The sequence below is a fragment of the Urocampus carinirostris genome, chromosome 19 (genome assembly GCF_059441175.1).
Source record: "Urocampus carinirostris isolate Australia breed hairy pipefish chromosome 19, RoL_Ucar_1.0, whole genome shotgun sequence".
NCBI classification, from domain to species: domain Eukaryota; kingdom Metazoa; phylum Chordata; class Actinopteri; order Syngnathiformes; family Syngnathidae; genus Urocampus; species Urocampus carinirostris.
In genome coordinates, this window is record NC_142367.1 from 26658616 (window position 1) to 26671115 (window position 12500).

The window sequence follows — 12500 nt, forward strand, 5'->3', positions numbered from 1 at the left end:
TCTCTCTCTCTCTCTCTCTCTCTCTCTCTCTCTCTCTCTCTCTCTCTCCTCTCTCTCTCTCTCTCTCTCTCTCTCTCTCTCTCTCACACTGTCTCTGTCTCTTTCATTCCTCTCTATCCTCTCTCTCTGTTCCTACCCTTCGCGCTTTCTTTTCTCTTTTCTCTCCTTCTGTCTTTCTATTTCTCTTGGGATTTCTTTCTTCCTCTCCCTTTCTTTTCCCCCTCTCTCACGACTTTTTATCTTTTGTTTCGCACGCTCTCTCCCCCTCTCTCTCTTTTTCTTTCTTTATCCCGCCCTCTCTCCTTTTCCCTCCCTCTTTCTCTTATTTCTTTATCTCTTTTTCTTTCTCTTTCATCTACTTGTCCGGCCCACGAAAAAAATGTTTGTTCTACCGTGTGGCCCCCGAGTTAAAATGAGTTGGACACCCCTGCTTCACAGGCAGTCAGGTAGGTTACCCCGGATGTGAAAATCACATACTTGGGTTGCTGGTTCCCCAGCTTCAGGATTTCAGTCTTACTCTTCGGGTTTTCCATTCTCATGCGCCAACGATATCGAGTTGACACCGAGCTCTACAAAGTGACTCGTCGTCATGGTGACGCGTGAGGGGCGGCAGGTTGTTGTTTATCAACCGCGCCGGTTTCTCCAGAGGAGAGCGGCAATCGGACTGAACATCCGCCCTGACCAGATGCTCATCCATAGTCAATAAGCGCAGAAATAAAAAGCGAGAAGGACAACCGGTGCCGAGGAAGCGACGAGTCATTAGTCGGCATCGAGCCGGGCCAACTTTGACCCGTGTGCATGACGACAAGCCCATTTACAGGTGCCGAAGGTCTTCGTGAATAAACATGGCGCCGTTGCACATATGCTAGAGGCACAACCTCCTGATAGTATTATTTATTTTCAGGGTTGGGTAGGGTTACTTTGACTGGATTACTTTCAATGACTTTTGGATTACTCCAATACCAAATATGCTGATAAAAGACAAAAGAAACTAAATATCAAGAGATGGCCGGGACGGAGGAGCAAGGGCAGTAACGAGTCCAGAAACAGGTCGATGGCCGGGACGGAGGAGCAAGGGCAGTGACGAGTCCAGAAACAGGTCGATATTAAACAACGGGACAGACGGGATTGATATCAAAACAGGATATAGAAATTAAACAGGATAAACTTGACGGGAACGAAACTGGAAACCGATATTAAACAACGGGACGGACACGATTAATATCAAAACAAGATATCGAAATTAAACAGGATAAACTTGACGGGAACGAAACTGGAAACCGATATTAAACAACGGGACGGACAGGATTGATATCAAAACAGGATATCGAAATTAAACCGGACAAACTAGACAGGAACGAAACTGGAAACCTGATATTAAAGAGGACAAAATAAACGGGAACAATACCGGTAGCTGATGGCAGGAATGCAGAAGTGGCACTTCCGTGTCGAGCAAGGGTAGTCGTAGGCAGCGGGAAAACAGGTCGATGGCCGGACGGAGGAGCAAGGGCAGTGAAGAGACCAGCAACAAGTATCAGGCAGGAAACAGGGCAAAACAGGTCAATGGCCGGGACGGAGGAGCAAAAGCAGAAACGGATACAGAAAAACTTCGGAAACAGGTATCAGGCAGGAAAGCTGGGCAGGAGAATGTCGGAGAGTACAAAAGCTTGCCTAGCTGAGAGCATAGGTTTGCAGACTGTCTGACATCTTCCTCTTGGAAGACGGGGGTTTAAAAAGAGTTAGGGAACCAATCAGCGACCAGGTCTGTTGGCGCCAATTGGGCAGTCACAGGTGCCCTGAATCAGCAATCATGACACAAAAAACTGTCTTATCTCCTCTTCCAGGTATGACATGTCAAGCCCGGACGTCCTACACGGAAGATGAAGTCTTGTGGGGCCATCGTTTCCTGCCTGTCATGTCCCTGGAGGAGGGCTTCCTCAGGGTGGACTACTCTAGTAGCCAATCAGCGACCAGGGCTGTTGGCTGTTGGCGCCCACTGGCAGGGCCAATCGGACGCCATGGCAACTGTGACAATAGAATCACGGCAAACCTACCAAGACCCGGCCGTCCCCTCTGAACTTTCTGCCCAAACAAGGAGAAAACCAGATGTGATTACATTGATGGCCTGCATGATAGTCATGCTCAGCACAAATCTGCCCTTTATGGAAGAGTGGTGAGACTAAAGCCCTTTCTGTGGAACATGATGCCCTGATCAGATGACACCGAAATGGAGCTTTTTTGGGCCGAATACATAAGTATCAGACTCTGTAAACGCCAGACTTGATATATAGAAATCTGCGGTTTTAAAATGAAAATATTTTTCACAGAAGGAAAAAAAACGACTGTTTTATCTTCTCCCGAGAGCATCCTTGAGCGAGCGCTACGTGCGTCACAGACCAACTGTACTTGTGCCGACAACCTGGCTCCGGGCAGCTGAAGTAAATAATCGTCTCTCTAAAGACATTCTCGATAGCTTTTCTTTTTGACAGTGAATCACCGTCGAGCAGTTTCTGCAGTCAGCCACCCCAACAGGAAACAGGGACCGGTCGGGAACGGCCCGAACGAAAATTGCGAGGATGACTTCCGCGTTCGGCTACCGGTATTGTTCCCGTTTATTTTGTCCTGTTTGATATCAGGTTACCAGTTTCGTTCCTGTCTAGTTTGTCCTGTTTAATTTCGATATCCTATTTTGATATCAATCGTGTCCGTCCCGTTGTTTAATATCGGTTTCCAGTTTCGTTCCCGTCTAGTTTGTCCTGTTTAATTTCGATATCCTGTTTTGATATCAATCCTGTTTGTCCCGTTGTTAAATATCAGTTTCCAGTTTCGTTTTCTTCAAGCTTATCCTGTTTGATTTCGATATCCCGTTTTGCTATCAATCCTGTCCGTCCCGTTGTTTAATACCGATTTCCAGTTTCGTTCCTGTCTAGTTTCTCCTTTAATTTCGATATCCTGTTTTGATATCAATCCTGTCTGTCCCGTTGTTTAATATCGGTTTCCAGTTTCGTTCCCGTATAGTTTCTCATCTCATCTCATCAGCCGTACCGCTTATCCTCATTAGGGTCGCGGGGGGGCTGGAGCCCATCCCAGCCATCTCCGGGCAGTGGGCAGGGGACACCCTGAACTGGTTGCCAGCCAATCGCAGGGCACACAGGGACAGACAACTCGTTCGCTCATTCACACCTATGGACAATTTGGACCGGCCAATTCACCTGAAATGCATGTTTTTGGAACGTGGGAGGAAACCGGAGTGCCCGGAGGAAACCCACGCAAGCACGGGGAGAACATACAAACTCCGCACAGGAAGTCTGGAGCTGGATTTGAACCCACGACAGGTTCCCATGACATGAACTGTGCCGCACAAGCGCTAACCACTGCGCCGCCGTGCTGCCCCCCCTATAGTTTGTCCTGTTTAATTTCGATATCCTGTTTTGCTATCAATCCTGTCCGTCCCGTTGTTTAATATCGGTTTCCAGTTTCGTTCCCGTCTCGTTTGTCCGGTTTAATTTTGATATCCTGTTTTGATATCAATCCTGTCTGTCTCGTTGTTAAATATCGGTTTCCAGTTTTGTTCCTGTCTAGTTTGTCCTGTTTAATTTCGATATCTTGTTTTGATATCAATCCTGTCTGTCCCGTTGTTTGATATCGGTTTCCAGTTTCGTTCCCGTCTAGTTTGTCCTTTAATTTCGATATCCTGTTTTGATATCAATCCTGTCTGTCTCGTTGATTAATATCGACCTGTTTTTGGACTCGTTACCGCCTTTGCTCCTCCGTCCCGGCCATCGACCTGTTTTCCCGCTTCCTACGACTACCCTCGCTCGACACGGACTGTGCAGTGATAAGAGCAGAGAACGCGGAACGATTCTCCGAGTTCAATCAATTGCGGTGCTGTGATTGCCTGAAATGCAAATACCGGAAGGAAAAGAAACGCTGCAGCAACATGTCGGCGCTAAAACTATGGGTATTGTCAAGACCGGAACAGGATCAGGACCCAAACGCGTGAATTTAATTGACGGACTGACAAAGGGTGAGTGAGAGCACTGAGCTTAAATAGAAGGGAATCAGGATATCGAAAACAAACAGGACAAACTAGACAGGAAGGAAAATTGGAGAAAATAACAAAATAGACAAGAACACTACTGGGCAGGAAACACAAGCAGAAAACAGGACAGAGTCTAGACCCACGTCTTGCGAGTGCAGAGGTTCATTGACGAACTGACAAAGGGTGAGTGAGAGCACTGAGCTTAAATAGAAGGGAATCAGGATATCGAAAATAAACAGGACAAACTAGACAGGAAGGAAAACTGGAGAAAATAACAAACTAGACGGGAACAATACTGGGCAGGAAACAGGACAGAGTCTAAACCCACGTCTTGCGGGTGCAGAGTTTCATTGACGGACTGACAAAGGGTGAGTGAAAGCACTGAGCTTAAATAGAAGGTAATCAGGATATCGAAAATAAACAGGACAAACTAGACAGGAAGGAAAACTGGAGAAAATAACAAAATAGACAAGAACAATACTGGGCAGGAAACACAAGCAGAAAACAGGACACAGCGTCTAAACCTACGTCTTGCCGGTGCAGAGGTTCATTGACGGACTGACAAAGGGTGAGTGAGAGCACTGAGCTTAAATAGAAGGGAATCAGGATATCAAGAATAAACAGGACAAACTAGATGGGAAGGAAAACTGGAGAAAATAACAAAATAGACGGGAACAATACTGGGCAGGAAACAGGACAGAGTCTAAACCCACGTCTTGCGGGTGCAGAGTTTCATTGACGGACTGACAAAGGGTGAGTGAAAGCACTGAGCTTAAATAGAAGGTAATCAGGATATCGAAAATAAACAGGACAAACTAGACAGGAAGGAAAACTGGAGAAAATAACAAAATAGACAAGAACAATACTGGGCAGGAAACACAAGCAGAAAACAGGACACAGCGTCTAAACCTACGTCTTGCCGGTGCAGAGGTTCATTGACGGACTGACAAAGGGTGAGTGAGAGCACTGAGCTTAAATAGAAGGGAATCAGGATATCAAGAATAAACAGGACAAACTAGATGGGAAGGAAAACTGGAGAAAATAACAAAATAGACGGGAACAATACTAGGCAGGAAACAGGACAGAGTCTAAACCCACGTCTCGCGGGTGCAGAGTTTCATTGACGGTCTGACAAGGGTGAGTGGGAGCACTGAGCTTAAATAGAAGGGAATCAGGATATCGAAAATAAACCGGACAAACTAGACAAAAATCATGCATTGTGCTTTCTGGATTTTTCTTTTTAGTTTAGCTCTCTCACGTGATTTCGAAATGGGAGAAATAGCGAAATAGAAGGGTGTTCCAAGACTTATTTGCAGCTGTATCGCACGTGTACATTGTTAAAAAAATCATGCATTCGTCACAAAGCAGGGCAGGAAACAGGTTTGAGAACCCAATAGCGTAACATACTCACAATATGAGGGAGAGGAGGAATGCGCGCACACTCGATCCGGGGATCGATGGTCGCGGAAGTGGATTGAAATCCAAAAGAAAGAGTTTAACAGGAGTCTTGCAGAAGTTTCACAAACGCTCTGACAACTATTGGCTCAAAGGACCGCGTTTAAGTACTCCCAAGGAGCAATCAGTCAACGTGTTTCAGCCGGTGTCCATGGGCGGGGCCAATTGAGCGCCGTGGCAACCGTGTCAGAACCTGGCGCCACCCGGCTTGGACCAATTGGGCCCCATGGCGACCGTGACAGCATTATGCTTTCTGAATTTTTCTTTTTAGTTTATCTCTCTCACATGATTTCGGAGTGGGTGGAATAGCAAAATAGCAGGGTGTTCAAATACTTATTTTCTTCACTCTAAATCGTTGATTTCTTTGTGGATCTCCATTTTTTTGCCTCGAAGCAAATCAGGAAGCAACTGATGAATGAAACGTCTTCATTTTAAATGCTAACAATAAATAGCGTGACTCATTGAATGCAACGCTGATGCTATCTTGACGTCCTTAATCCAAATTGATGCAACGCAGAGGAGAAGTAATTTCATTATCATGCGTCAATGCTGCCAGAAATACACTCGCTATGTTTAGTTGTGCATGCATTCGCCAATGAAAAGATTGATCAGTTTGAATTTGGCCGTGCACAAAACGGGCAGATCATTTATAAACCCCCTGACAACACTCGTCGGATCGTTTGTGAACCTACGCTACACGCTAGGCAAGCTTTTGTACTTTCCTACACTATCCTGCCCTGTTTCCTGCCTAATACCTGGCATTCACCAATGAAGAGATTGATCAGTTTGAATTTGGCCATGCACAAAACGGCCAGATCATTTAAAAACCCCCTGACAACGCTCGTCAGATCGTTTGAGAACCTACGCTACGCGCTAGGCAAGCTTTTGTACTTTCCTACACTATCCTGCCTGATACCTGGCATTCACCAATGAAGAGATTGATCAGTTTGAATTTGGCCGTGCACAAAATGGCCAAATGATTTATAAACCCCCTGACAACGCTCGTTGGATCGTTTGCGAACCTACGCTACACGCTAGGCAAGCTTTTGTACTTTCCTACACTATCCTGCCTGATACCTGGCATTCACCAATGAAGAGATTGATCAGTTTGAATTTGGCCATGCACAAAACGACCAGATTATTTATAAACCCCCTGACAACGCTCGTCGGATCGTTTGTCAACCTATGCTACACGCTAGGCAAGCTTTTGTACTTTCCTACACTATCCTGCCTGATACCTGGCATTCACCAATGAAGAGATTGATCAGTTTGAATTTGGCCATGCACAAAACGGCCAGATTATTTATAAACCCCCTGACAACACTCGTCGGATCGTTTGTGAACCTACGCTACACGCTAGGCAAGCTTTTGTACTTTCCTACACTATCCTGCCCTGTTTCCTGCCTGATACCTGGCATTCACCAATGAAGAGATTGATCAGTTTGAATTTGGCCATGCACAAAACGGCCAGATTATTTATAAACCCCCTGACAACACTCGTCGGATTGTTTGTGAACCTACGCTACACGCTAGGCAAGCTTTTGTACTTTCCTACACTATCCTGCCTGATACCTGGCATTCTCCAATGAAGAGATTGATCAGTTTGAATTTGGCCATGCACAAAACGACAAGATCATTTATAAACCCACTGACATCACTCGTCGGATCGTTTGTCAACCTATGCTACACGCTAGGCAAGCTTTTGTACTTTCCTACACTATCCTGCCCTGTTTCCTGCCTGATACCTGGCATTCACCAATGAAGAGATTGATCAATTTGAATTTGGCCATGCACAAAACGGCCAGATTATTTATAAACCCCCTGACAACGCTCGTTGGATCGTTTGTGAACTTATGCTACACGCTAGGCAAGCTTTTGTACTTTCCTACACTATCCTGCCCTGTTTCCTGCCTGACGCCTGGCATTCACCAATGAAGAGATTGATCAGTTTGAATTTGGCCATGCACAAAACGACAAGATCATTTAGAAACCCCCTGACAACACTCGTCGGATCGTTTGTGAACCTACGCTACACGCTAGGCAAGCTTTTGTACTTTCCTACACTATCCTGCCCTGTTTCCTGCCTGATACCTGGCATTCACCAATGAAGAGATTGATCAGTTTGAATTTGGCCGTGCACAAAATGGCCAAATGATTTATAAACCCCCTGACAACACTCGTCGGATCGTTTGTGAACCTACGCTACACGCTAGGCAAGCTTTTGTACTTTTCTACACTATCCTGCCCTGTTTCCTGCCTGATACCTGGCATTCACCAATGAAGAGATTGATCAGTTTGAATTTGGCCATGCACAAAACGGCCAGATTATTTATAAACCCCCTGACAACGCTCGTCGGATCGTTTGTGAACCTACGCTACACGCTAGGCAAGCTTTTGTACTTTCCTATACTATCCTGCCTGATACCTGGCATTCACCAATGAAGAGATTGATCAGTTTGAATTTGGCCATGCACAAAACGGCCAGATTATTTATAAACCCCCTGACAACACTCGTCGGATCGTTTGTGAACCTACGCTACACGCTAGGCAAGCTTTTGTACTTTCCTACACTATCCTGCCTGATACCTGGCATTCTCCAATGAAGAGATTGATCAGTTTGAATTTGGCCATGCACAAAACGACAAGATCATTTATAAACCCACTGACATCACTCGTCGGATCGTTTGTCAACCTATGCTACACGCTAGGCAAGCTTTTGTACTTTCCTACACTATCCTGCCCTGTTTCCTGCCTGATACCTGGCATTCACCAATGAAGAGATTGATCAATTTGAATTTGGCCATGCACAAAACGGCCAGATTATTTATAAACCCCCTGACAACGCTCGTTGGATCGTTTGTGAACTTATGCTACACGCTAGGCAAGCTTTTGTACTTTCCTACACTATCCTGCCCTGTTTCCTGCCTGACGCCTGGCATTCACCAATGAAGAGATTGATCAGTTTGAATTTGGCCATGCACAAAACGACAAGATCATTTAGAAACCCCCTGACAACACTCGTCGGATCGTTTGTGAACCTACGCTACACGCTAGGCAAGCTTTTGTACTTTCCTACACTATCCTGCCCTGTTTCCTGCCTGATACCTGGCATTCACCAATGAAGAGATTGATCAGTTTGAATTTGGCCGTGCACAAAATGGCCAAATGATTTATAAACCCCCTGACAACACTCGTCGGATCGTTTGTGAACCTACGCTACACGCTAGGCAAGCTTTTGTACTTTTCTACACTATCCTGCCCTGTTTCCTGCCTGATACCTGGCATTCACCAATGAAGAGATTGATCAGTTTGAATTTGGCCATGCACAAAACGACCAGATTATTTATAAACCCCCTGACAACGCTCGTCGGATCGTTTGTCAACCTATGCTACACGCTAGGCAAGCTTTTGTACTTTCCTACACTATCCTGCCTGATACCTGGCATTCACCAATGAAGAGATTGATCAGTTTGAATTTGGCCATGCACAAAACGACAAGATCATTTATAAACCCCCTGACATCACTCGTCGGATCGTTTGTGAACCTACGCTACACGCTAGGCAAGCTTTTGTACTTTCCTACACTATCCTGCCTGATACCTGGCATTCACCAATGAAGAGATTGATCAGTTTGAATTTGGCCATGCACAAAACGACAAGATCATTTATAAACCCCCTGACATCACTCGTCGGATCGTTTGTGAACCTACGCTACACGCTAGGCAAGCTTTTGTACTTTCCTACACTATCCTGCCCTGTTTCCTGCCTGATACATGGCATTCACCAATCAAGAGATTGATCAGTTTGAATTTGGCCATGCACAAAACGACCAGATTATTTATAAACCCCCTGACAACGCTCGTCGGATCGTTTGTCAACCTATGCTACACGCTAGGCAAGCTTTTGTACTTTCCTACACTATCCTGCCTGATACCTGGCATTCACCAATGAAGAGATTGATCAGTTTGAATTTGGCCATGCACAAAATGGCCAGATTATTTATAAACCCCCTGACAACGCTCGTCGGATCGTTTGTCAACCTATGCTACACGCTAGGCAAGCTTTTGTACTTTCCTACACTATCCTGCCTGATACCTGGCATTCACCAATGAAGAGATTGATCAGTTTGAATTTGGCCATGCACAAAATGGCCAGATTATTTATAAACCCCCTGACAACGCTCGTCGGATCGTTTGTCAACCTATGCTACACGCTAGGCAAGCTTTTGTACTTTCCTACACTATCCTGCCCTGTTTCCTGCCCGATACCTGGCATTCACCAATGAAGAGATTGATCAGTTTGAATTTCTCCCGGCCCACATTTTTTCCGCAAGCTTGTGTGCCGGCTCCTCCCATGGGCGTGCCAGGAAAGCCCCCACGTGTGGTCCACCATCTCGGAAAAGAGCATCCCAATGTCTGAAAAACTCCGTCAAGCCTCCTCTCTCGATCTTCTGCTTCCTTCTCCTGGCCCACATTCTTTCCGCAAGCTGGTGTGCCGGCTCCTCCCATGGGCGTGCCAGAAAAGCCCCCACGTGGGGTCCACCATCTCGGAGAAGAGCGTCCCTTCAAGCCCCCTTCTTGATCTTCTGCCTCCTTCTCCCGGCCCACATTCTTTCCGCAAGCTGGTGTGCCGGCTCCTCCCATAGGCGTGCCAGGAAAGCCCCCACTTGCGCCCCACCATCTCGGAGAAGAGCATCCCGATGTCTGAAAAACTCCTAACAGCAGAGCCCTTATCAAAACAACTTCTCTAAACAAAGCCTGCCGTCCTGCGTCAGAGTCCTGTTATCAACAGAACTAAACAAAACATTCCGCATTCGGATCAGCGTGACCTGTAGCCCACTCAATGAAAATCTTCATTGCATTCAAAAAACGTAACTTGTATTCAATAGTATAAAATCCCTTATCGTCCAATGTATAAAATCCTACACTTCCGCTCACTACTTTCTGAATATGTGGTTTGTTTTCTCTTCCTTTTTGGTTTATATAGTTTCCTCTATAGTTTTCTATATCACATTTTTTTGTTTTGAGAAATGATTTGACAACAATCAGGAAGCTTTGCGGTACTTGTACTGCATTTTCAGAATAAATGACAACAACAAGTGAAGACATACTGTACTGGTAATAAAACATAGTAGTGGGGGAGGGGGGTATACTGCCAGCCTGACCGTAAAAGAACCTGGCAACCCTCCAGACTTGTTTTAATGAATAGTTGAGGAAAAAAATGGCTGCTAAATATTTGATGGATCTTTTAATAAGTGAGCGGCCTAGGGACGAGTTTACCCCGGTTAGGGTCTGGGTGAGGCGCTAGGTCCAGGGGTGTCAAACTCATTTGAAATCGGGGGCCACACGATAGAACAAGCATTCTGTTGGGGGCCGGATGAGTAGAGTAAAGAGAAAGAAAAAGAGAGAGAAAGAAATAAGAGAAAGAGGGAGGGAAAAGGAGAGAGGGTGGGACAAAGAAAAAAAGAGAGAGAGAGGGAGAGAGCGTGAGAAACAAAAGATAAAAAGTTGTAAGAGAGGGGGAAAAGAAAGGAGAGGAAGAAAGAAATCTAAAGAGAAATAGAAAGACAGAAGGAGAGATAAGAGAAAAAAAAAGCGCGAAGGGTAGGAAGAGAGAAAGAGAAAAGGAAAAAAGGAAGTTAGAGCAAAAGAAGTTAAAAAGACACACAGAGAGAAAGAGACAAAGAGCAACAAAGGAAGAGAAAAAGAGAGACACAGAGAGTGAAAGCGACAGAGACAGAGAGTGGGAGAAAAGGGGTGGAAAAGAGAAAGACAGAAGGAGAGAAAAGAGAAAAGAAAGCGCAAAGGGTAGGAAGAGAGAAAGAGAAAAGAGAAAAAGGAAAAAAAGGAAGTTAGAGCAAAAGAAGTTAAAAATACATAGAGAGAGAAAGAGACAAAGAGAAACAAAGGAAGAGAAAAAGAGAGACACAGAGAGTGAAAGAGACAGAGACAGAGAGTGGGAGAAAATGGGTGGAAAATAGAAAGACAGAAGGAGGGAAAAGAGAAAAGAAAGCGTGAAGGATAGAAAGAGAGAAAGACAAAATAGGGAAAGAAAGAAAGAGTAACAAAGGAAGAGAAAAAGAGAGACACAGAGAGTAAAGGAGAGAGAGACAGAGTGGGAGAAAAGGGGTGGAAAACAAACATCTTATGTTATCTTTATTTCTCTCTCTCTCTTTTTATCTTTCCCTTTTCACTCTTTTTTTCTATTTCCAATTATCTCTCTTTCTTCCCCTCTATTTCTTTCTCTCCTCTCTCTTTCTTTCTTACTCCCCCTATATCTTGTCCTTTTATATTCATTTCTCTCTTTTTCTTTTACTATCCTTTCTCTTGCCTCGCTCTTATTACTCTCTTTTTCCTTTTCTCACGCTATTTTTGCTTCCTTTCTCTTTCTTTTTCGCACTCTCTTTTTCTTTCTCTATCTTTTTCAATTTTTTTCTCCTTCTTTCTCTTTTTTCTTCCTTAGCCACTTTTTCTTTCTCTTTGTCTCTCCCTCTTGTTATCTTTATTTCTCTCTCTCTTTCTATCGCTCCCTTTTCCATCTTTATTTCTATTTCCAATCCTCTCTCTCTTCCTCTCTATTTCTTTCTCTCCTCTCTCTCTCTCTTTCTTTCTTACACCCTCCTATATCTTGTTCTTTTTATATTTATTTCTCTCTTTTTCTTCCACTATCCTTTTCCTTCCCTCATGCTATTTTTCTCTATATCTTTCTTTCCCTTTCTCTCTTTCTCTCTTTCTTCCACTCTTTTTCACTTCGTTTCCCTTTCTTTTTTTCTTTCTTTCTCTTTCTCTCTTTTGCCATCTTTGCTTCTCTCTCTCTCTCTCTCTCTCTCTCTTTCTCTATGTCTTTCTTTCCTTTTCTCTCTTTCTCTACTTCTCCCTCTCTTTTTCGCTTCCTTTCCCTTTATTTTTCTCGTTCTTTTTCTTTCTCTCTTGTCTTATTTGCTTCTCTCCCTCTTTCTCTATGTCTTTCTTTCCCTTTCCCTCTCTCTCTTTCTCTACTTCTC